Raw genomic sequence first — 27,081 nt, 5'->3', positions numbered from 1 at the left:
ATGACGTGAGAACACTACAAACAGGACTATACAAGTAGGTACTACCTATTATCCTTCGAGAAGAATCTATACCTAATATATTCCTCCAACGTGTTTATTCCGATTAATTGTATTTGTCTGTTGTTAAATTAACATGCTTCTTGGCGTACTTTCGGCATAAAAAATGAACAACGTTCGAGATGACACGGAGAAAAGGAAAAAGAACGAAAAGTTGATCGAAAGTATTTCTCGCGTATACTTTTTAAAAAATAAATATGAACCCGTAGAGAAGAGGATTTCAAGAAGACGATCAGTCATACGTTATATCCGTGTGACGGCCGATCATTTTTCTTCTCGGAAGTGCATTGCGACTGCACTCTATGTATATATATATATGTCTACGTACCACCTATCTACCCGCCTACGTACTGTGTCGCGACATACGAATAGGTATCTACCTATACTCTTTGTCGGTGAATAAGAAAAAGAACTAGACAGTAGAAAAAGAACAAAGGGAATAATAAGTCTATGGCTTTATAATCCGAATGCCAGTTGTTTTCTATTTTTTCAAAGAAGAAAACGTATCCATTCTCGTCGTACATTATGGATCTGATGTATCATTTAAATAATAATACATTAATGAGAAATGAAGACTACGATATCGACATTAGAAAAATTCAACCCGATACCAAAAGATTTATTATTCCACGAAATATCAAAGAACTAAAAGAATAGTAATTGTTCGTTGAAAATCGTCTACTTGAAAAATGAAACGACTTTGAGATCGAATGTCGTATAAGGTTCTTTCTAGAAACCATCGAAAGGTAAAAGAGATGAAAAGTGAAGGGAGATGGAAAGGGTCGTCGTATACAGTTCGCAAACGTTCGAGGAAGCGTCACGTGCTCTTACATATTCGGCAGAATCGGAAAGCTTTCTCATATATTAATGATTCCAAAAGCTCGGCTGCCATTGTGTAGGAGGATCTATCACCGAGGATTTGACGGTTCCCCGTTGGAGAATCTCTATAATACCCAAGTTACAAGAGGTTCGCGTTCACCTTCGGCCGCCCCTTGACAATAGTTCAATTAGTTACGGCTTAACGGCTCTCAGTTCCTGGCGACTCGTGACCAGAATCTCAGACAATTATTCTTCTTTCCATCGATTAACTTACTACTTGGAAATTTTTCTCAAACTCCTCTTTCTTTTTTATTTTTTTATTTTTTCCTTTGAAATCTCAACACCTTCAATGGCCGAAAGAAATATCCTCTGGGCTTTCCTTTTGAACGACTACTTAAAAATCTGTAAATGATCGTAGGGAGAGAGAGAGAGAGAGAGAGAGAGGGAGGAGAGGGACGATTGAATAAAAAAGAAATTGTTGTTTTCAACGGATTAACTGTGCGATCTTCTCAACGTAAAGACGTATTAATATCGTATTAATGATGAATTAAGGCAATATAAAATGAATCGATTACGCAAGTCGTTAACTTGAATCAATGCCAGGTAATTAGAAACATTGAGAAACGTCGAACGTTCAAAGGATTAATCGTGAATTTCGTGGATCAGGAGAGTCTAAAAGGACTAAAGGAGAGGAAAACTGAAGTGTACCGACAAGCCGAGAGCACCTTAATGTGTTTACCCCTTGCAAGTGCCTATCCAGAAGCGTCTCTAGGAAATGAAATACCGTTGCGTACGTAAACGAGCTGTTGGAGTACTCGCAAGTAAATAACGAACTTTCTTGGCTCGTATAGCGCCTTAAACCGTTACGAAGAGCTCATTACGCACGCTCATCTTCCACTTCCCGTTTACGTTCCAACGAAAGGCGACATTCTCCATGTTCCTTCGAAAATTTGACTCTACGTGCATGTACTCGCTCGCCTATGAGTTTTAATTTTGTAATTTAAACCTCGATGAAAATTATACTTGTTACGACTTGAACGTCGTCTATCCTCGTATAAGAAATTCCTACAACAAATATTAGAACATAGAAAGTAATATCGTATTATCTACATTTATTCTACAACGACTCTGACAAAAATGCGAGTTTAAAAGAGACAGACAGACAGACAGACAGAGAGAGAGAGAGAGAGAGAGAGAAGAAAAATTAAACGTCAAAGAACACTTCCGACGACAACGACGACGACAAAAATAAGGTATGTTCTTTTTACGACAAGGATTTATGAAAGCTACTGTGTATCTCCTTCCATTCGAATTTCACGAAATTGTTCCTAACTAAGGAAATGAAGCGTGACGATAAAAAGTTGCTTATAAAATGAGACGTAAAGGAGACTGGAAATTCAGACAATTACGTATTGTATGCGAAGTCGAAATTAATTATCTGCGCACTACGAAAAAAACGGTCACGTCTTAATATATTCATTGTGAAAAATGTTTTGCTTTATTTCTATTCTTTATTTATCTCGAATATGTCGTCATAAAAGTCGATTTATTTATGATAGTAAAATTTATTCAAAAATTCGATATACGTATACATACGCACGCAGAATTAAAACTATGCCACAACAAAATGTTACAAAGAATTTATCGTATACCATTTTATATTTTATTCGACTCGAAGTTTCATCGATGTCAATTATATTTATTCGATTAAAATACGTAATACGTTGACTCGGTGAAAAAGCAAAATTGAAAAGTGCCTAGCTTTATAGCCGTACGACTTTTATTCATAAACGAAGCGTCCTTCGAAAACGATTAATGGAATCGTCGGTCGGTAGAGCGTAGAAAGATAAAGCCTATCAAACGACGACGATTCCTCTATTAATTATTCTTTTTGCGGGCTTACGGTAAAATGCGTCGACCCATCATCGCTTTCTACGCTAAACGTCCACCACAGTTCGCTTCTCGGTTAAAACCATCGACCAGGAAAAGGAAGGAAGAGCGTACACGAATTATACGTCAATATCTAATTCGCATTAGTGCCGATGTCGACGTCGGGTAAACGCAAACGTTTCACGACGCTTTTAGCCAGGTCATCACATATTCACGCACTGCTTCTAGTTTCCCTCAAGAAGGTAACCCATTTATCTTTGACGTTGAAGAGATTATGAAAACTTTACTTCGTGTTGAAACTTGTCGAACGATTTATTAAAAAAAAAAAAAGAAAAAGAAAAAAAAGATACATAATTTTATAAAATCCGATTTAAGGTTACGATCTACTGCAGAGAAATGTTATTTTTGTATTAAAAGTTTGCCATCGTATTACCTGGATTCCTAAATTTGAAAAGATTCCTTTTTCTTCCATCTCGATTAAACAAAACATAAATTCTTGGATAAACTTTTTAAACGAGAGCTATTTTTCCCCTCAAAGGTCAGTATTATTATCAAACCGAATGAAGAAAATAAAGTTTTCCTGTCACCTGGTACACGGTACTCGTAACTTTAAAGTCCTCGGTTAATTCGCACCGACTTTCTTTCTCTTCTATTTTCTCCTTTTTTTCAGCGAGCCCGCATTTTCTCGATTTTTCCGGCCCCAATCCTCGGTAAGATTACTTAGCGGGAAAGTTCTGGCGAATCAATAAAAGAAATTAACTTTCGAGTATAACCGGTAGAATTTTTAATTCGATGCACCAGATCGAAACATCACAAGGAATCTATTATCTTCGGATCCTCTTTGAAAGTGACTGAACAACTTTGGAAATTTCAACTATCCGTCGTTTTACTAATTTCATCTCAGCTTGGAGATCTCACGGCAAGTGTCTTAGTCAACAAAGAAGATTAAGAGAAAGGAATAATAATCCGAGAAGAACACGTATATCCGGCATAGATCTAGCGAAACTTTCACGGCAACAAAATATCATCTTGAATATTTCTCAAATAGCGGCTTAGAATAATAATAATAAGAGTGCGTTATATTATGTAGAAAGAAAAGTAAGTATATTTCTCTTTCTCCTTTTTTACCAATATAGGTAACCGCGAAAAAGTTTAAGAGAAGTGGTACCGAAGGAAAAAAAGGCGAACGTGTATAAATAATCAAATGATGCATCGGAAGATGAAAGGATCCTGGCATATCTATTTCGAGATCTGGGAGAGATAAAAGGCAGATACGATAACAGATTGGCCGTGGATGGGAGAGTCGACGCGTAAGCTCCTAAGCCGAAAAGAAAGAAAAGGAGGAGGAGAAGGAGAAGGAGGACTCGAAGGTTGCTCGACTCCATGGAGTTTTTGGATCGATCTGAAGGTGGTTAAAGGAGAAAGAGGAAGAAGGTGAAAAAGAAGAAGATGAAGAAACGAAGGGTCGAGACCAAGGGATGGCTCATGGATTCTTCTCCTCACTCCTTTCTCCACTCACCCCCGATTTTGTACGCTCCCTTTTCGGAAAGTTTCGCGCGGTAACCCTTCGTATAAAAGGCTGCGTGGTGTCGGGACAGTCAGGTCGTCGACGTGATCCGAGAGTTCGCTTGGAACAACCTCCATTTGTACGGGGAATTACATCCGCGATGGAAGACGAAAAAGATGAAGGAAAAAGAAATATTTCAATGGTTATGGCAACCCGTCTTGAACTCGCCGCCATGAAAAACGCGAACAAAAGATGGAAGATGACAAGTGAGAAAATTATCGAGTGACAAATGTTCGAACGTCTGTTGGCATTAAGATATTTTATTTTTCTACCAGAGGATGCTAATAACGTTCGATCTTGAATGTTATAAAGATCTTTACCAGTGGGAGAAGCGAAAATGAATATCCATGAAAAGTCGCCGAAAAAACGAAAAGATAATAAGGTGAAAAAGTACGAGTTAAATCGGAAGGGTAGGAAGCTTTCCCAGCCGATTGAACGACGATAAGTAGCTACGAGAGAACGACGTCTCTCGTTTTATTTCACTCGATTTGACTTGTTACCCTATCGACGTCGCTTATAGGTCTTTTATTTCCCATGGAATACATATATACATAGATATATACCTATACGAGTTACACTCGAAGAAAAGTATTACTCTCTTTTATCGCGAGTAAGTCCGTTTCAACGCGTCCGTAAGAGTAGTATCCAGGATTGATCGATGATAAAATCGCGATTTTAAGACACGTGCGAATGTATGCATAAGGAAAAAAGGATTCGAGAGAGAGAGAGAGAGAAAGAATTAGAGACTGGAGGGGGGTGGAAGAAGAAAAAAAGAAGTGGTTGGTAAAATGAGACGAGTAGACTGGAAACGACGAGGTTTTCCATACGCGAGAAGAGTTTACCCCTTTGGTCCTTACAACCCCTGGCACGCGGCACCCTTGCTGTGATTTTTAACGACCTTCGTAGTCAACATAGTCGTACATAGTAGTAGTAGTTGTCGTTATCGTCGTCGTCGTCGTCGTCGTCGTCGTCGTCGTCGTCATTTTCTCTCTCGAGGACGTCACCGTGACGAAAGTAGGTTCAAGGTAAACGTCACCGACTGCGTATGATTTATGAATGGAAAGAGGAAAAATAATGCGGCTACTCGAAAACAAAAAAGGAAAGAAGAGAAAAAATGGCTGGAGGGGGAGAAAAAAAAAATAAAGAGGAAAAGAGGGACTGACTCGCGAGCGAGCGAGCTGCAGGGCGTGAAACGTTTGTTTGTATGGATAATACGTTAAACAAACGCGAAACTCGCTGCTTGCTCGTGTTATTCGGCTTAGCTGCTTTATCGTGCGAGTGGACGTAAAAAGTGTTAGGTTTTAATATTTATCGTCTAAACACTCGAACCTTGAGTGTGAAAAAAAAACGAGAAAACGAATGAAAAGTTCAAAGTTCCAACAAATCTTGTCGAATTAATTTTACGTATATCGCATTTTCTTTTTAATCTTATTCGAACGGCTTTAACAACGGACAAATGTTAATTTATTTTTTTTATTTTATTCCTTTTCTCGTTTTTTCGTTTTTCTTTTTTTTCGATAGACCTAGAGCGTCATATCGCGAATTAACGAGATATTATCAAAACAACGAAAAACGTCGAAGCTTTCGTCGACAAAGGATCATTCAATTTCTAACACATTCCTATTTTGTAAAGTAATGAAGAGAGAAAGAAAGAGAGAGAGAGAGAGAGAGAGAGAGAGAGTCAAAGTGCATATGAAATCACGAATTGTACGTTTCCGTTTGTCTTTGCGTTTGCTATTAAATTGTTTCTCGAACAAACGAATGGACGAGCCAAACGAAGCTTTTGATCTTTCCTCCTATTGCTGCGTGACATATGAGTAACTCGGGTAAACCGACGTTGTTATTAATCGTAATCACAATTCAATTTCATCTCAGTCAAAAGAAACATCGTTCTTTCCGTAATTGTAACTACTAACTTGTCGTCCTTCGTCCTTCGATCTTCGTCCTACATTCGTAACCCGGATTTGATTGCAAGTTTTAAACGAGATTTCTGGAATCTGAAAATTGGATTCCCATTCGTTCGAAAGCAATTAAATCCTATCCCAACGAAATGATCCCTCGTCAAATATTAAAATGACATAGTTCAATTTTAACGGAAATGTAAAAACTTTATAAAAACGGTTCTGGAAATGTCTACAACTATTGATCGTAAAAAGAAAAATAATGTTAAATAAGTACATCACACGTACCTGTCGATTGATCAAAATTAAACCGAACAATTTATTTCCCTTTGATTCCTTTTTTTTTCTTCTCCTTCAACGCGAACGTGCGAAACGTTTACCTCAAACGATATTGTAGTAGATCGAAGAAGCCCGAAGGAAATTTCAGGCTTCTATTCTACTCTCTTTTCTTTAGATTCTCTCTCCCTTCTCGCGAAGGTAAGCGCCATATTTTGCAGTATCAATCATAGCACGCAATAAACGGCTACGTGGTATAAGAGAGAGGGTCAGGTTGCCAAGATACAGAAGCAGTTAATAGCACTATTACGTCTAGGCTGGCCGGTCTCGAAGCCGAGGCCACGAAGGGCACGAGGGCGTGTGCACGTGCACGAAGCCTGGAGTGAGGGAGATAGATAAAGAGGAAAAGGAGGAGGAGGAGGAGGAGGAGGAGGAGGAGATGACGATGTGGTGGTGGGTGCCCGAAGGGACGATGTCGTCGCAACGTGCTACCAGCTGTGACTTATGACGTATCACGGTGAGCAGGAACAACCAGGACGAGTACAACGTTGCTGCCCAACGGGTGGCCGTCAAAACTGAGCCGTTCGTTCAATAAGTTGTGATTTATCGAAAGAGAGAAAGAGAGAGAGAGAGAGAGAAAAAGAGAGAGACTCATTCTCCTCCTACACCATTTTAAACTGTTTTTTTCCTTTTCCCCTCTAGTAATAATAAGCTTCGTACGTCGTGCACGTCGTTTTTTTTTTTTTTTACACGAGTCCTATAATCTTTTGAAAGACGAACGAGATATGAGAGAGTGTTACCAGCGAGATATTGACCGAACGAGAAAATACTATGCCGATTTAACGTACTTTTTACGTTTACTTCAATGAATTCTCGATGAGTAGAAAAACCGGACGGTTTATTTTACAGGTTGATGTATCTTTGACGGATGAGTCACTTCTACAAACACATGGGAAACGTTTAGAAGAGTTTCATACTAGTTTTAATCGTTCTTCAGGATATGATATATGTGTATGCGCGCGAGTGCGCGACGACTTCTGTCTTATAAAAGTCTTATCTCTCGTAGAAACTTGGCCGTGCTTTTAAATCATTTTAATTATGACATATTACGTTAATACTGCTGGCCGCGGCTGTGATTAATTGTGAAAAACTAGATGACGGAATAAAGTTGTAAAGCAAAAAGAGTCGCATTCTTAGGTTGTTTCTGAATAAGCTTGACTGTTAGGCAGCATGTTTGCCTTTCTAGGAAATTTGTTCAAGCACATTTTGAAGTAGCACTCGCGGGAACAGATCAAAGGCCTGCTTCTCAACTTCCTCCTACCAGGATGAATACACGACGAAAGTTTTTCGTCCAAAGTTATAAGCTGTTTCTTAACCTCGATTCCGAGATATAAAGGGAACCGTCTATCGTTATAACAACTTTTTCTCCAGAGTTACGAAGGCGTACCTTTTGAAAACTTCCTTTCGTATCGAAAGCGAATCATTTCCCGTTGCTCGTTTTTCCTATGCCCAAGATGAATATTTACAAGATATAAATAATTTACCCTTTGAGAAATAAGTTTTCATAGGAGTATTACAAAACGAAATTTCAAAAATATCGTAGATATAAGAACAACGTCCCTGCAATCTAGAAACAAACGACCGAATAATAATATGTTAAAACACCGAAACTACGAATTACTTGATTATTCGAACGACATATGCAGGTATTAATCAGAAAATGAAATTCACGCACGTGAATAGACAAACGTCGTCGAATTGGTCGTGTATTTTTTTTTTCGATGTCGTATAAATCAAACGAAAAAAAAAGAAAACGAGAAGAAAAAGAAAACTGAAAAAAAATTTCATAGTCAACGCTCGGCCGAAAAAATACATTTTCGTATAAAAGTTGTACTCCCTTTCTTTCTGGGATAAAGTTAAAAACGATAGGGAATAAAAACAGCCTGCAATACTAGAATATTATTGGCAGATTAAACCGTCGTTCATTTGCACGTCTGCTACTTGAAAAGTAATTACCCTGTTGTCATCGACAGACCACCTCCACCACCACCATCACCACCACCACCACCACCACCACCATCATCGGTATTGGACTCGAATCGCGGGGGTAACTCAACAGCTGCGAGAGGGTGAGCCTCTTCATTATTTTCCGATACCCCTACGCTTCGTATCGCTATCTCCCTGACGAAAAGATGAGAGAAACAGAAAAATCGCTTGTTTCGCTCTGCATCCCGATTGGAATCAAATGCAACACCGGTGAAAATTATTTTTAACGAGCGTTCATCAAATTAAATCGAACTGAACCGCTAATTAAGACGCAAGGTCGAACCGCTATTTTATCTTTTAATCTAAAGGAGAAAAAAAATAAAATAAAAATAAAAATAAAGAGAAGATAAAAAGGAATGAAAAAGGGAATAAAATTAATTTGTACGCGCTACGGAATTATAATTTTTACGAAGTTCGAAGATAAAGGTAATTACTTCCACGTTATCTTCGTCGACTGCTTAAGAAAAAAGAAAAAAAAAAAAGAAAAGAAAAAAAAAGGTTAAAAGATAAAAGACTATTGCTTTTAATAACGTGTCCTTAATACAAGACTTTTAATCTATATCCTTTGATAATATTCAGATTCGCAACGAGAGAAGGATCGAAAGCAAATGGCTACGACCAAAGGGAAGAATAAAAGCTGCTGGATAATACTCTGCTTTCACGAAGCAAGAGATAAGTCTTTTTTCGGAACGGAGGAAGCTCATTCGGAGAAAAGGCAGCGTTCTATTCTACGTTGAGAACGAAGGAAGTAAGAAATCTCTCTATCTCTAGTGGTTGTAATTCTCCGGAATATCAGCGAGTCGTTACTACTGATAACGACGAACCGTTGGATCTTCTTAGAACATCGTCCAAATCGCTCGTCACTTTAGTTCTACATGGTAAACATCATGATCGATCCTATCGCGCGTTTTCTCTACGATTTTTCACGTCCGATCGAGTTTATAGAGTGTCCCAGTTAATATCGTTTCTTCTTATTTATATCTACATCGATTTTGTATCAAAATTTATTCGAGGTACTAGAGTATTTGTTCGCGTATTGAAATGATTATTATTTTATCTAGCGTAACGATAAAGGTATATACTTACGTTTTAAAAGAATTTTTTAATTATATTATACCTTCCATAGTACATACGAAAGAAATATTTCGAACGTCGATCAATTTTGATCGAGCACACGTCCTGTATATCGTATATCTACATAATATATATAGGATAAAACGCAGCGATCCCTTTTTCCATCGGATTTCCTATTTCTCTCAGGCGAGTAAACGTTTCGAGCATGCACACTTTGAAGTTGTTCGTTGGTTAAATAGCCCGCCGGGTCAGAATAGCCACGTTGCTTTGGAATCAAAACACCCTACAACTGTATTTAGAAGAGATTGCCTGATATCCACTGCTTTCTGCTCCGTGGAAGGGTGCAACATGATAGATACGAATGAGCATTAGTGAGACTTAACGAACGCGCAGTCAAAATTATATTAGACTCGCGAGGGTTGTAAAGACGTGGCTAATTAGAAAGGAAATCGTCCGATCGAAAGTAATCGCATGGAAACTTTACAAATTTGGGGTTTAACGTTTCCTGCGTTCCAATTACAAAGAATATTATTTGTAAAGTTTTCAAATTACGAATACGTTGAAATTGAAAATGAATATTTTTTTTTCTTTTCTGTAAAATAAATAACGCGAAATTATTTATACGAGATATTTTAATGATAACAAATATTTTCAAAATATCGTTTTATTTGCACCATATATATATATCGTATGAATTTTTTTAAGCTCGGACGTCGTTTAAATTAAATTATTCAGCTTTGGAAGGACCTATAAACGTTTTACGTTCTACCCTTAAAAATGAACTTCTTTTCTGCCTATATATTTTTTTCTTTTCATCAAGCGTGCCAAAGAAAGGCACCTAAAGTAATTCCGAGAAAAATCGAAGCGAAAGCTTGATTACCAGCGTGACTAACGAGACTCCGTTCTTTCGGTGAAATGAGAATGGCCGATCTCGTTCGAACCTATCTACTATCTACGCGCGGAATCGATTTAGCAACGAGTCGGCTTGCTCTCACTCGGCCTCGGCGATTTCTCGACAATGAGAGATCGATTTCACATTTGTAATCGGGTGAACGCGACGTCAAACTATTCTCCTCGAAACTTATTGGGTATCCTCTTCTCGTCTCTCTCTCTCTCTCTCTCTCTCTCTCTCACTGTCTTTCTATCTTTTTCTCGCTTTTTCTCTCTCTTTTTCAAATTGCTAAAAAAGAAAGAAACAAGAGAGACTAATAACAGAGAAAGAGAGAATCGATAAAGAGCATCGTTAACGTCACGACACGCGATTCGTGAATATACAAGTGTTTCGAGATTTTGAAAGATCTTTTTTATTGTTTTATCATTTTTGCTATATGCGAATGAGAATAGAGATAATACAGGGAGAAGGAGATAAAGAAAAAGAGAGAGAGAGAGGAAGAAATTCAGTTATATCAAGAAATTACAAGAACATGAATTATTATATCTCGACTATATAAGTTAATAATAAGATAAGTTCTGTTTGTGTCCACGACGCGAAAATATCTTAAGCATATCACTTAAGATGTTCAAATAAAAGGGAGAAAAAGAGATAGAGAGGGAGAAAGAGAGAAACAGAAAGAGAGAGAGAAGATAGTGTAACAAATTGTCGTAGGATCGATAAGTTGTATCGAGAAAAGTGATACTCGGTGCAAGGAAGGGCGTGTCAAGGTTTTTAAACGAAATTCGAGAGGAGCCCACTTCCTTACTCACACCTTTTCTTCCATCTCTCCTTTCATTCTTTCTTTCACTATTAGAAAAAAAAAGAGAGAGAAAGGTGGGAGGAAATTGATGAAGAAGTTACCCTCTTTGGTTAAGCTGCTCACGAGAATTACGTACAAGTATCATAATTACAAGCGGTGATTTTGGAAGCCGTATTAACGTGTCAGCTCGGTAAAAATCGAACGATTTCAAAGGTTTCAATCGAACGCCGAGAGAGAAAGAGAGAGAGAGAGAGAGAGAGAGAGAGAGAGAGGGAGGGATGAATATTAGAGTTAATTCTTCTCGCCTTTACTTTGTCCGTTTAATAGGATATTCGACGCGAGGAAACAAGGGGTGTTCGTGAAACGTAACGTGGTGTAATATCGTTAAAAATATACTTATTTTCGTTTAAACCACCGCATTATTTTTCCGATGAACTTGATATTAATTTTAACTACATTATCGTAAAGACCGTAATAACTTATTACTATAACATAATGAGTAAGCAAATGTTTTTGAAAAAAACAAAAAGAAGAAGAAAATAAAATAAAGTACGGGAGAGCTCTGCAGTAACATTTACTTCATAATTATATAAAGGTATGAGAGAGAGAAAGAGAGAGAGAGAGAGAGAGTGAGAGAAAGAAAGAGTTTTTATTATTTATCGCGTTAAATCGTTTTCCCACGCTATCAGCCAAGCGAGTAAATCATATTTGCATTCTCGTTTCTACTCGTAACGTGAGAGATATCGAAAATCCATTACGTAGCCGGCCAGCAGCAGTAGCAGCAGCAGCAGCAGTAGTAACAGAACGAGCAGAACGAGCAGAGCAGAGCAGAATAGAACGGAGGAGAGCAGGCAGGCACGATGCGGGCTGCAAGAAAAATCGTGGTAAATGCAAACGGTATAATAAATTTTCTCCCGCGTCCCTTTAAAAATCCTCTCCCATCCATGCGATTTAACGGAGAAAGGCTCTATCGTGAAAGCAGGAATGGTCAAGCAAACACTTTAAGTGCGATTTAATGGCTCGTTACTCTCGAAAACTCGCGAATTCTCCCGATGGTACGCGTGTACATTATGTATAATACATATGTATGCATGTTTGCGTAATCACGAACAAAGTATCATAAATTCTAATAAACCACGCTGACAAATCTTTTCGATCGTCAATTTTCACGCCGTATCGTCTCGTTCCGTTAATTAATGATTCTTTTATTCATAAATTTTCTAAAGGTACGGCGAATGTTTTTGAACAAACGATATCCGCAGAAAATATGAAAATCGTAGAGGTAACGTATCGAAACTAGTGAAACGGACAATAGGGAGTCTCTATATTTATGCGTGATTGCTAAAGTAGATACGTGGTACGCGCATCATCAAGAGGAGTGAGCGAAAGATCCGAAGAGACAGAGATATATGTCGGTAGATATGAAAGAGCAAAAGAAACAGAGATAGAGATAGAGAGAAATAGAGAGAGAGAGAGAGGGAAATACAGGTAAAAGGCAGTAGCTGGGAATTCGCGAACACGATGAAAAGGACACAGAAAAGAGATACACGAGCAGTTGAAAGGTAGTCAACGCTCTACGGGGGTGTATTCTTCTTCCTGTTCACCTTCGTCTCGCTTCGTGCATGGTTCGTGTGCCGTGTGTGTTATGAAAAGGTTTGATATGTCGACGAGGGCGATGCTATTTGATACATAAGTACATATGTCGTGCAATAAGCACGGTAAATACACTGAAATCTCATATTCCGTCCTTCTCCGAGTCCACCCAACACACGCACTCCTTTCTCGTTTACGCTGATAAAAAGGATAGCCTTGCTATGTTATTTTATTCGACTAACTTCAATTATCCTTTACATCGAATAACTAAACTAATTTTGTTCTAATCTTGTTAGAAGACGGTTCGTATTACGACGAATATATACAACCAATAATCTTCTAATGTTTTCATTCAAAATAACATTTTACGATGCTTTGTTTGTTATTCTATTACGTGTAATATTTAAGATATCAATGAAATGCGATATCCTCAGACAAGAGGACATACGGTAACGAAAACAATAACACAAATGATTATCTTATCTACGCTTATATATCCGCCGGTTCCTCGAAAATAGAAAAAGAGAGGGAAAAAAAACCATTGCGAAAAAGTTGAAGCAAGACTTGGCGAAGTTTCCTCTTGGTCCTTCCCCTACTTTAGGGATCAACTGAGAAAACTTTTTCTCTCAGGAAATATTCATAAAATTACGGAACGAGAAAATAAACGAATTTTGTATGGTGAATTCGCTTAACTACACAGTCGTAAGGCGCAATGCGACAACACGAATATAGGCGCGAACAGTGTTTCTATAGTTTCTACAGGAAAAGAGAAAAAGAAAGAAATAACTTTTTGGCTGGCACCTTCCTGTATAAAATGTGGGCCACTTTGACAACTACCCGTGAATAAATAAAACACACTCGCATGTTTTTGTCGTTCATAAGCGCAGCTGTCGTTGATTTTAATTAAATTTTAAATCATCGTTAAACGAATAAATGAGCGAACTTGAGCCTGAAATAAATAAATAAAATTAAAATACAGACCTCGAAATGGTCCACGTTCGTAGAAGTCACAGCGTTATAGTTTCCTTTCCTAGTCGATATCTTCGTCGATCTCCTTGTATTCCAAGAGAACACTGCCAGTAACACGATACATGAATGTGTATATAATATATATATATATAGTATATATATAGTATATAACTTCGTTATATCACACGTTACACGTTACTCAAAAATCGCGCGCGAAACTGTCGAGAGTGAGTTCGAAGGCGTGTCAAAAACCTCAACGTCCTTTCTTCTTCTCTCTTTTCGCATAGGAGAATAAAAGACACGCACTAGAAACAAATTTCTTGTCTTTAGTCTTTGATGATGGAATTTTCTAATTTCGCGCCATGAGCACGGCGCGTAATCGTTACAACGAAGACATTTCTTTCGTTCTTCTCTCTCTCTCTCTTTCTTTCTCTTTCGCTTTTGTTGGAGAGAGACGGAGGGAAAAGCTCTCCCTCTCTCTCTCTTTTCCTTTTTCCTTCTTTTTTCGACGATATTTGGTTCTTTTATTCTTCGCTCTTCATAACTCGGTCACGAATCGTGAGGTGGAAAACGACGGCGAGTTCTCGCTCGACCGCCATCGATCCCGCGAAGCGCTTGCTGCGCGAGAGAATGAGAGAGTAGATAGACAAAGAGAGAGACAGAGAGAGAGAGTGAGAGAGAGAGAGAGAGAGAGAGAGAGATGATAATGGAGAAGTAGCGAGTGGGAGAGAGATAGTAGTACACGGATACGTTGACACACGGTGTAAACGTTATATATACGTTACGACTTATTTACCCGCGTGGACGTGTTACCACGTTCCTCGTCTTGTTTTTTCACCGTTCATAGACACGAGGAAGTTGTTGAACCTTCTTCGACATTTAATTCGAAATAGAAACGTGGAATCACACTGGGATACGCGTAATTACGAGCTATTTCTATTCGACGTACGGAGAGAATTATATTTTAAAATCGCACAGTAATTAAATCGCAATGATTCCTTCGTACGTTGTATTCCTGCAGGCAACGTAAGACATGTGACTTTGAAAGTGGGCCATGTTCACTCAACGTGATATACGTATGTACATATGTATGTTGTATAGATGAGGAAAACTTACAGTTCTATATATATATATATATATATATATATATATATATATATATGTATCTCTCTCTCTCTCTCACACACACACACGCGCACACACAGAACGTAGTATCCTTCTTCTTGTCCTTCTTCGAAATTTAATGTCATTCGAATGTCAGCTTCTTTCTCAGCTTTTCGTTGGACGAATCTCGAACGAACGGAGAACACCTTTCTTCCTCGGAGAGATCGATAAACTTCTCTTTATTTCTCTCTCTCTTTCCATCCGAAGTAACACCAATACGAAGCTACGAAGGAACGTCGAAAAAATGGACACGAAGAAAAGCTTGTCGAAAAGAAAAGCGAGACGTTATTTAGTGGGCGAAGCGCGGAGAGAAAAGGCGCGGAATCCCTACGCTCGCGAATCGGTCCGGTGACTGAATCGAGCGACGCTAGAGGGGGGAGGGTGAGGCGTGAGACGGCGGCTGAAGCGCGCCCGCCGACCGGAGTGGGGGTATACAACGAGAGGGGAGAACGAAGATACACCCATGCCTCGCGCATGCGTCTCTTGCTACTATTTCGTTTCTCTCCCTCCTTCTCTATCGTTACGGGTAGCTACCCCATTACGTTCGTCCTTGTCGCACTCTCTACTCTCCTGCTTTTTCCCTTACTTTTCTTCGCTTTTTATCCATTTTTTCGTTTTCTTCTTCTTCTTCTTCTTCTTCTTGTTTTTCTTTTTCTATTTATTTCCTACCTTTTTCGTGCTTCTCTTCAACTTTCTTACGATCGCGTATCGTACTTCGACTAATACCTATTACTTACAAAGAAATGTTTAACATTTTAAGAGAGACAGAAAGAGAGAGAGAGAGAGAGAGAGAGTGAAGGAGAGGGAGGGAGGGAAAAGCGATAAATTAATTTGATATATCGAAAAAAGGTTTACTCTCTTCCAAAACATTTTTCCCCTTTTCCTCTTTCTCTATTCGTTTTCTTTTCCACCTTTCGACTTTCTATTTAATTTTCTCGAAAAAGAAAAAAAAAGAGAAAGAATTTAGTTCGAAAGAGCGAGTCCGAGACGGGGAATCAATGCAGCGGTGACATTTAATTGATATATCACGTTAATTACATAAAATTTGAATTTCACCGAGAGTGGATTTTATATTCCTATAAAAGTGCATTACACTGCAGGCTTGATATACGTCTGTCTACGTGAACGGATTTGTATTTATATATGTATATATATACACACATATATATACATATTATACATATATATACGCACACGTATATATATTATAGATGTATTCACATAGCTCTGTGCGAAAACTCGTGGGACACCTACGAGCGCTTTAAGAGCGGACCGCTGGTCTAGGCGGAACATAAAGCGGATATTTCGTTTAATATTTAACACCCTTTATGAAGATCGATGTTGTAGGTATTGGATATTGAACATCAACGTTGATATCGCTATCGCATAGATAGAGAAAGCGAATATTTGATCGTGATATAAGTACGACAGGTTTTTCCTACTAAACTCGTTTGTTCTCTTTTCTCTTTTTCTCTCTTTCTTTCGCTCTCTTTCTATTTTTTATTATTTTTTTTTCTCTTTCCAGCCGTTCGAACACATGGAATTTGCAGAATGTAATGCCAATGGATCGTCCACGATTTAAAGAATTTGGATTTCGTTCCATGCGAGCTCTGTTAAACGACGTGATACTATATAGTAAACGAGAAAATTGATGCTAATTTTACCGATTATCTACTTTATAGTTAAATATTTCATTAATGTAGCTAAATAAGATATTTGGAGAGAAAGAAAAAGAGAGAGTGGGATAGAAGGAGAGTATTACTCATCAAAATTTATTTCGATTCTTTTATGTATGTATATCGGATAGTAAATATTATAGGATAGGAAAAGAGTATTACTCATCGATGTATGTATATCGGATAATAAATATAATATTATAGGATAAAAGAAGAGTATTACTCATCGAAGTGTGTACATTAGATAGTAAATATTATAAAAACTGTCTTAAAGTCGTTCAATGTGTAGTTACGTCAGGATCGATTCCTAGAATAAGCTCATTTCTTTGTATATGTGTATTGCGTAGTTTTAAGGTCATGATGAAAACAGACAGTGATCAAAGTCATTTCGAAAGACGTTAATTCGAAGCAGACACTCAAAGGCGAAGGACGTTTCATCGAGAGCACGTACTTAGACCAATATCAGACGTGAACGACGATTAATAGCACAAAAAGTAAGTAGAATATTCTTTATCATTCGTAATCTTAATTGATATCAGTATGATATCTTTTCTATCGAATAACCCTCGATCACGAATAATCCTTTATCTCGAGTAGCGAGAATCAACTTGTAACAGCGATTTTATAACATATATTTTTTTTTTAAATAAATCGACACCAACGATCTTACTCGTCATATATGATTAGTTAATATCGATATTTATTAATGTAATATTATTAATATGTATATGTATATTTAATTAATAATTGATAATTTTTTGAACATTCTTCCGAATCCATCTAACGAATATTATTTATTGTAACAATAACGAATCGTCGAAATACATCGATCAAGACGTATATAGTTCGAGTTGATATATGTACTTCTCTACGTTTAACTTGTAACAACGATCAGCTTGTCAAGGCCGATGTGTAGAGCGGAGGGCAACAATAGGCCAACACCCTCTCAAACGGTTCACCATCCAGAGCACCCACGCAACAAACGCTCGTCGCGTTTCTCCGCGTTGTCCGGCTGGTTGTTCTGCCGCGTATATGAGCGCGATAATCGCGATACAACCGGCGAAACACCGGATGCATAATAGTGACAGGCTCGAGCGTTAGTCGCGGTCGAGCGACTATTATAGGCACACGAGGCGAAGGGTGGACGATCGATAGGTCGTGACGTGTTCGCAATACTCGTATTTTTGTAGAGAGAAAAAGAGTAGTGTCGTTTATGACGAAACGATTTGTTTCCAAAAATTCGATAAAATTCAACTTCGTTCCGGCTTCGCATTGATCTCGAAGACGTTATCTTGCGCGTTTTGCTTTGCATTAATTTTAGATAAAATGGATGACGATTACACGACGTTGTTTAAAATACGAATTAAAGGGACGATTAGGAGATTACGATTTTTGAAAGAAATTAGTTGATCGATTCGAATAGTTGTAAGTAGTTACGTAAGGCTGCGAACGAAATTATCAAAATAAATTTAATGTCTCTTATCATTCCGAGAACTATCGTCTAAACTTGAAATCGAAGTAACGCTTGGCCGATTCGAAAGCAGAAATTCGTTCATGATGTCTGTTCGAATCGAGCTCCTCAATGCTCGTCGGTTATGTCGAGCAGAAAGATATTAAACCGTCTCCTCTCTTGTTTCTAGGTAGAGATCGTTAAGATCCTCGTTTCTTTGTCATCGATCGTGGTTGGTTTAACGTGCTACTTTCGACAATAGTACGTTTGCGTTTCTACCGATGAAACACAGACGCGATCTTAAGAGAACGATGCACGGAATATCTCTTTGGAAATCGAGCCTTCGCGAGATATTCCGGCCGTTCACAAAGCAAATTTTCGTGAGCGAACGATCGAGGAGGCGTGCATGCATGTATGTGTGTATGTAACGTCTCACTGCATTGAATATTTCGCATCTCGTATATTTATACGTAGGTATGAGTCTTTGCGTGTGCGGTGGTTCGATATGGTTTTGTACCGAACAAAAGAAATTCCTTATTCCATGGAAGGAAGAATCCTCTCGGTGAGATACGCTCCTCTACCATCGAGGAATACTGCTATCGCGTCATATTTCCGTACCTTTGAAAATCGCAAGTGAAACAGCGACAAGACGTAGAAACGGAGAGATGCTTTCTTCTTGCGTTCGTTCGATGTTCCGTCAAGGGATTAAAATAGAACGTAGGTATATATGACTGTGGGAAAATCGTTTACGTCGTTTATATATTTTATTTATTTACTTATTTATAATATATATATTATATATTATATATATTTATATTTTATATATATATATAAGTACACGTATATACAAGTACGAACGAAGCTACGAAATATTATTTTCGAGTAAAATTGTTCGAAGCAAATGGAGTTAGGAAATAGTGGATGAAAGAAGAATTATTAGTAAAAATGCATGTAAAAAATTCTGATAACATCGAACAGGCCGTTTCGTTATGTTTGCGAACGTAGAAAAGGACAGGATATGTATATAGTCTATACAAAAGCGAATTATCCTCGTCACCTCTGTGATTCGATAGAAACGGCTGTGGCATGAGGGAGTTGTTCGCTGTCTGTCCATATACATGTGTATGTACACGTGCATACGTGTACATAGTCGTGTACGCTCGACCACCGGAAATAGGATTGTCTTCCATGAGCCTTTATCCGATATCGCGATTCCAACACGATATCCTGAACGAACGAACGAACGAACGAACGAACGAACGAACGAACGAACGGATGGACGTACGGACAGACGGACGGACGGACGGACGGATGGACAGACGGACGGATGGACGGACGTACGTACGAACGAACGTACGACGAACAAACGAACGAACGAACGAAGGCACACCGAGTACGAAACAAAGAAGCTCAAGTTTTAATTAAAAACCATTCAATTACGCAAGTTCTCCGTTCGTATATTGTTCTCTCATGCTCACTCCATTACGATCGTCTACGGTCTATCCGCAAAATAAACACGATTGTCTCGGTCATTACGTAGGCGCGAACCATCTTACACAAGCTTATGAAAATCGTCTAGGAAAGGAAGACCCCTTGAAAAGTGTGAAAATGGACAATATTTTCCTCGTCTTATTTGTAAATCCACGTTAATACCAGAAAAGGTTTAAATGGAGAGAAAGAAAGAAAACAGAGAGAGAGAGAGAGAGGGAGAGGAGGGGAAGGAGGGAGAGTGAGAGTGAGAGTGAGACATACACTATGCGAGCTTGATAAAAATCCTTTGCAAGGGGATTAAGTAGATTTACATATATCATTCGCTTTCAGGCGTTACAATTTGCCACAGCTAAATAAATGGATTCTGGTGCACGTACAGTATCTCCTCTTCTTCCACCGATCTTACTCAAAATGCTGATTAGGCAAATAACAAGAAGAGAAAGGAAGAGAGAGAGAGAGAGAGAGAGAGAGAAAGGGAGAGATGAAGAAAGTACCAGTAGAGGTAAATCCCCCGAGACCGTACATCCGGCCCATTTCTCATTCGTACTGCATAATTATTTTCACGCGCAGAAGTATTCCATCTTTTCATAGTCGCTTACGTTCGCATTTCGTCTAAACCGTCTTTTCCATTAGTGATTCGTCCGATTCCAACTACTAGAGAAAGAGAAAGAGAAAGAGAAAGAGAGAAAGAGAGAGAGAGAGAGATGAAAGGAAAGAGGAGGAGGTAGGAAGAGTGGGTGGTAAGGGTCGGGCAAACGTAATTAGTCGACGAGGTCGGACCGAGAAAGCGTGCTTGTAGCTTCGCAGCCCATGAAACTCCATTTTTCCAGCAAAAAGATCAGGGTCGAGGAAAAACCGTTCGCTCGGTTCTTCCTCTCTTTCTCACACACATACATATATACGTACATATATACACGTACACATACATCCACACATACACACATATACCGTTTGGTCCGACATCTTCCTTCCTTTTCTCTCTTTTCACCCTCTCTTCCCACAAGCAGCAGCCGACTCTCATCGTTTCGCCGAGCTTTCTCTCGCTCGTACCTTCGTTTTCCTCGCCGCGGTGTCGGTATTTATAGCACCGAGAAACCACAGAGCCTCGGGAAAAGCTGCTCAGCAGGGTAGAAACTAGCGGCCGAATCGCCCACGAAACCATCCCCGTTTTCTTCTTCCTACATCGACGACGACGACAACAACAACAACAACTACGACTACGACGACTACGACGACAACGACGACGACGGCGGCGTCATCGTCCGAGCGAGTTTCGCTTCTCTCTCACACAGACTTCGCTTCTTGTTTTCTTCTTATACGCATTGCGGAAGGAACGCTAGCGCACATGGAGCCGTTATTTTGAGCTAAAAGCCTTAATCGCCGTTTTTACTCCTTTTCTTTTCGGCGAAGAAAGGAATTACCGGGCAACGGACGTTGCTACGTACCTACCTACCTACCTACCTACCTACCTACCTACCTACCTACCTATCCACCCATCTACCCACCCACCTATTGCAACTACTGCCTTCGACTTTGTAGCCAGCCGGGAAAGCTCGAGCGAGCTTACGGTTCTTCCGCGGAACGAACCAACTTCTTACTCTCCGTCCTTCTTTTCTTTTTCTCGAGTTACACGTCTGGAGTTGAAGGGCTGCCGCATTACGTCGCCTCTATCTTTCTTTCTCTTCCTTTCTCTCTTTCTCTCTTTCTCTCTCGTCCTCACTTTACAACGGATTTTTCCGCGGTGAGACTTCTTAAACGCTATGGAAATGACTTTTCTTTTTGAAAAATTTTCTCTCTCTCTCTCTCTCTCTCTCTCTCTGTGTTTTTCTCTTATTTTCTCTCTCCTTCTTTTTATTACAAACCATCGAATGTGAACATCGTGAAGCATTCATGATCCATTTACAGATATTATTATTAGGAAATATACGAAATATCGAAATAACAAGTAAATTCCTTTATTTATCGGCACATTTATTAACTCTCTTTTTGTTTGGTATGTTTCGTAGATTTTTCGAACGTTATCACCAGCGAATACGTTTCATTTAATATCGCGGTTTATGTTTGTGGTAGTTTTCCCCGGTTAACGATCCTCTTTTCGAGAACGACCGCAGACAGAAAGAGAGGTAGAAAGAGAAAGAGAAATAGAGAGAGAAAGAGAGAGAGAAATTTGAGCAACATCGTTCGCATGTGGATTCACCGGCAGTCGTATGAGAGGGAAGGAGAGGGAGAGACGGACAGATAGATAGATAGATAGAGAGAGAGAAAGAGAGAGAGGGAAAATGAGTCCATCGTCGAGGACACGCGTCGACGCTCGATTTCGACGCTTGTTTTTCCGGTGGCGATAAAATTTCATCCGTAACCCACCCCGACACCACCCCCGACCCATCCTATTCGATAGCTACACGCGGCAATATTCACCATCCGCAGCCGACTAACCATTTACCCTTCCATTATTTTCACGAACATTCCAACGGTTAATATTGGATTCCTTCCAAGTATTTTCACAATTCAGATGGCATCTTCACCTCCTACCTTCCACTTTTCCCATGCCCAATATAAACGGTCTTTTGCATATCTCTAATTGCGCTTTCATTATACGGAAACGGTAGAATGTCTTAATGAATTGGTCCGTTATAAACGCGAAACTGCGTTTCGAGGTGTCGTCTGCGCGATATCGTTGCAGCAGAATGATACGAGAAAATTGAAAACAGGGAAATAGGGAGATAGAAAGACAGACAGAGACAGAGAGAGAGATAGGAAAGGGACGGAACGACGGTCCTTCGTACTATCTAACGCAACGATTAATATTTATCATATTGAATGAAAAGAATTTTCTATAAAGCGTACGATTGAAACGTTAGGTTCGCAAAAAGGTGAATAAAGATTTGGCAGTTTTTTCGCGAGCATAGAAAAGTTTCCAAACGGTGAGTGTCTAGGTAGAAGAAAAAGTCAGCGCTTTTATAACGAGTCGAGAGTAACTAAGATTCCAAGACGCGATACTCGTGCATTGTTGCTTTGACATTCACTCGAGCGCAGACACGACTGAACAGGTTTTGAACAGGTCTGAACGTACGTGTACTTATGGTTACATGGGTTCCTTGCTCGTGCGTTGTTCAGACGTATTCTCGTTACATATACTTCCACCCTATACATAAGCTTACCGCACATGGCTAGCCAACAGACCCTCGGTTATCGTAGGACCACTCGAGACGGCTGTTAGCATGTTTACTTAAGTACCTACAAGGATTAACAAACCAGCCACTTTTTGTCCAGCGGCTGACATTTTTACAGAGACGAGGGACGAATCTTAATTATGACCTTACCTTCTAGTATCATCACAATGGTTCTTTCCTGTTTCTACTCGTTGATTCTACTTCGTGCTACATGAAAAATAGCTTCGCGAGTTTCTCCTGTTAAATAAAGAACGACTTTTTAGACGTAGGAATAGTTTCCGCGGACGAATTTAAGGACCGAAACTTTTGCGAGGGATATTTTTCTTTTTGTAGAATATAACGTGTATAAAAATAGTGGCAAATGTGTTAAGGGATCGTGTATACGTGTAAAACGTCTTTGTTTCCCGTCGAATTTCCTGATTCGATGTCCAAAAGTTTCACGCGAGAGAACGGGGTCTTTTGCGTTCCGAGCATAGAAGGTAGAAGTAGATGGGCTGTCAAGTTAGCGATGTTTCCTCTGGGACCCGTCAAACGTACAGAACGATGGCAAACCTGCTTCTCTACGGCCTCGGATGTCTCCGCACTCCCTCGGGGCCAGTGATAAAAAGCAGGACCAGTCAGCATTCGACAATGAAAGAGCCTTTACCTTCCTCGTCTCTTTCGACAAAAGGTTTTCATCGTCGAATGGTTTCGATTTCGACGACGACTCGTAAACTTCTCCTCGATCGTCGGCGATTCGTGAAATAGAGAAAATCAAAAGCCGAAATTTTCTTCCAAAGACAAGTCAAATATTAACAAATCTCGACATTCAATTTTCTAGATAATAGAAATTTTAATCTGCTTGATACATAATACGTATACATTTTAACGGGAATATAATGTTTCAGTTTGCTTTGAAATCGTTTAATCAAGAAATGGTAGAGCTCTGTCGACGAAAAGCATATCCAATTGTAACCGTGATAAATCCAAACGGTCGACAGCGATACACGTTCGTTCGTTGAGAGAGCAAACACGGTGAACGGTCGGGATGGCATAGATATAAGGAAGCCGTGAATGAGAGGGCTTGCTTCCACCCCTCGCACCCTTCCAGGTCACGATGAGTAGATGGGATTGGAATTCGGAGATTTTGATAATAGGGGAATAGATGGATAGGAAACTAGCTAAACCGATATCTATTTCGAATCGAATATCTTTGCTGATTGTACATCTGGTAATAAGAGAGAGAGAGAGAGAGAGAGAGAGAGAGAGAGAGGGAGAGGGAGGGTAGATTTCGAGGAGGTACTTTGTAATATTAATTTTCCTAATTGATTTACTAAACTGATCCGTTGAATTTTAATTCCATTTATAATAAAAAAAAAACAAAACAAAAAAGAAAAAGAAAAGAAAAAAGATAAAAGTTAATAAACCTATCGGATAATTCTCGAAGGTAAAATTCGTTCCATTATTTTCTCGTTGATACTTCCGGGAGATTACTAATCCAAAAGACATCAAGTTCTCCTCGTTTTGTCATACTAGGAAGCTCTCTCGATCCCAGCGTATCTCCGACGAAAGCTCGAGAACGCGACGCCATTCATCGGGATGTGAGGCGGTTTGAGATGAGAGAGGAAAGGAAGATTTCAGGACCGTAGGAGTTTGGGTGGGACGTCAAAGCTTCTCCAAAGATTCTTTACGGGATTTTCTCGCGTACGTCGATAAGAATACATTATCGTCGTCACTCGTGGTAGGATCGCGAGGTAGTTCTTTTCCTCGCAAGAAAACTCTTTTGAGAGAAGGAGGGAAAGAACATCTTGATCGATTGCACCGTTTTATTCCCTCGACGTGGATACTTTATCGCGATAACTCGTTTGCTAATCGCGATTCGATTCTGTCTTGGAAGGAGAGATAAACGGAAGAAGGCGTTGAGAATGCACGTTCCTGGCTTCGTAAATTATCGTTGTTCAGCCAAGAAAGAGAGAGAGAGAGAGAGAGAGAGAGAGAGAGAGAGAGAGAGAGAAAGGAAAAGAAAGGAAGAGAATGATGGCTATCGGATTCCGGAATAAATAAAGTAACTTTTCCATTAAAGACCGTTTAATTAAATTTTACCGTGCAAGACCGACGAGCATCGCCGTTAATCGAGACGACGAGGGCAGAGCTATAGATGCACATAAGAGAAAAGAGAGAGAGAGAGAGAGAGAAAGAGAGAGAGAGAGAGGAAAGAGATTGGACTCTAAGTGGAGAGCACAGAGATAGTTGCCAAGAAGACGTTTCGCTTTCTTACCATTTCATCCTCAAGCCCCATTCATCCCTCGTCGTACACGTTTTTCTATACTCGTAAAAGCAAGAATAAAAAAGGAAGAAAAAAGAAAGAAAGAAAAGAGGCGAACATTTCATCAGAAAAATCCAGCAAATTTTCGGTCCAGTTCCTTTTCGAATTCCTTTCTTTTTCCTCGATTCGTGGTCCGATCTCGAGGCTACGTTTATCGAGTCTGTAATCGTAACGAGAGAAACTGTGCAGCGACCGATTCAATTTTGTTCCTGGCTGAAACCGGCAGCCAGAGGAATCCAAAGGCCCCGCGTTGGGAGTTTATTTGAGAATCTAGTTACCGAGTTTGTTCGTTCGAACGATTAATATTACGAAACTTCTCAATTTGCCGAGCTCTACGGGTGGGGAGTACTAGCGAAGGTTGTGCCGAGAGTATTACGGTGAGGGGAAGGATCGGGGGGGAGGGTGCTGGAAAACAGTGATATCTGAAATCGATAATGGCATGCAGCGTTCGTTGCACTTTCCTAGCGAGCGCACTGGCTAGGTACCTACGCGTACCACGTTACAGCCAGCGATGTACGATCGTTCGCTAATTACTAATCGTCCTGATAATCCTTCGATTTATTACGTTGCCCGAAACTAGCCGAATCTTGTACAGGAAACATTGCGTTTCTCATTAACTATGTTTGTTTGTCGATTAAAAAAAAAAAAAAAATAGGAACTCGACCTATCCTCATTTTTTAATGCGATTTTAACATGTTAATTTTGTTATGATACATTTTACACAACGCGATCATAATTCACTCGTCTTTTACGGCGATCTATTATAAAAACTGTAATTTTAGGCTTAACAATGGATAAACAAACGTTGTGGTAACATAGTTAAGCAGAAACGAGGCCGGATAATGACGGTGTATATCGTTCGTTTCTCCTTTGATGCATCGCTTGCTTTCGTATAACGTTATTATTGGAAAATGGTCGAACGGGTATTAACTCAATTAGAATTTTAACGGGGCCTCGAATATGAGCGATTATAAAGTGTCAGGTGTCCTTGTCATTTTCTCTTCTCTTCTCTTTTTGTTCCTTTCTTTTTCGTTTCTTTTCTTTTTTCTTCTTTTTTTTCCTTCTTTCCTTTTTCCTTTCGTACCTCTGTCTTTCTCCCTCTTTCGATCCATTCATTCTTCTTCCTTCGCGACGTAATAGGACGAGTACGGACAAAGATCCTAAGTGGCTTTCTTCTTTCATCGTCAGCCAGAAATAACAATGGCACTTCGAATAATGACGGCAGGAACGAATCGTTGCGAAGCGATAGAGTCGAGATTTACGCACGCCTCCATCATTCCGCTCAATGACGCGTCAAACGCAATCAGAGTAGAGATTATCTCAAACGAGGCCCGGAGCTTTCGCACTTCCCATAACTATATCCTACCGATAATCCAACCAATTATTATAGTTCGCGGCGACAACACGATCGAAAGGCCTCCGTTAGACGAAATGTCTCTGAGACATTATTTCCGGCTCGTCTATTACGCCCACGTCCTTTCTTCGCTGCCTACTTAACTTTGAATTACGCGGAACATTGACTACGTGACTCTTTGCCGGAGGCAATTTCCATACCAACACGATGACGACAAGCTGGTTACGTTTTGTGGAAGGAAAATTGATGAGGGGAATTAAAATGAGATTCTGCGAAATCACGCGATTGATTCTCCATTGAATCGATATTGATAGAATAACTGTTCTTTCGTCATGTGCCGTTTATTAGCTTCGACTTTATTTTTCTTAAATCTATATATCTTGATAAAAAGTAGATGAAACAGGCGAAACGCGTAAATGATTTTAATGCGTGGTTTAAAAGCTGATCATTAAGAGTATACATTAATCGTAAGTAAAAAAAAAAAAAAAAGAGAAAGAGAAAAGAAAAAAAGTAGGCAAAGAAAGTAAAGCCCGGTGCATTGCAAATTTGTTGAAACAAGGTAATGACCATTTATTATATCGG

General features: G+C 39.4%; 1 protein-coding gene across 2 annotated transcripts in view; it reads right to left on the bottom strand.

Moving 5' to 3' along the window:
- The window catches only part of LOC127065129 (semaphorin-2A-like), a 334,076-nt gene that overhangs the window by 286,406 nt on the left and 20,589 nt on the right, over window positions 1–27,081 (bottom strand). Inside the window, exon 1 of one of the 2 annotated variants that reach the window (XM_050997062.1) lies at window positions 13,899–14,970. The exons of the other annotated variant lie outside the window; for it this stretch is intronic. The gene's annotated coding sequence lies outside the window, so the exon portion shown is untranslated. Of the gene's footprint in view, window positions 1–13,898; window positions 14,971–27,081 lie in introns of those variants that run through there. 2 annotated transcript variants of the gene reach the window in all.

The sequence above is a fragment of the Vespula vulgaris genome, chromosome 7, assembly GCF_905475345.1.
Source record: "Vespula vulgaris chromosome 7, iyVesVulg1.1, whole genome shotgun sequence".
Classification (NCBI taxonomy): domain Eukaryota; kingdom Metazoa; phylum Arthropoda; class Insecta; order Hymenoptera; family Vespidae; genus Vespula; species Vespula vulgaris.
Note: the sequence above shows the minus strand (reverse complement) of the source record. Positions and strands in the feature narration are given on the sequence as shown.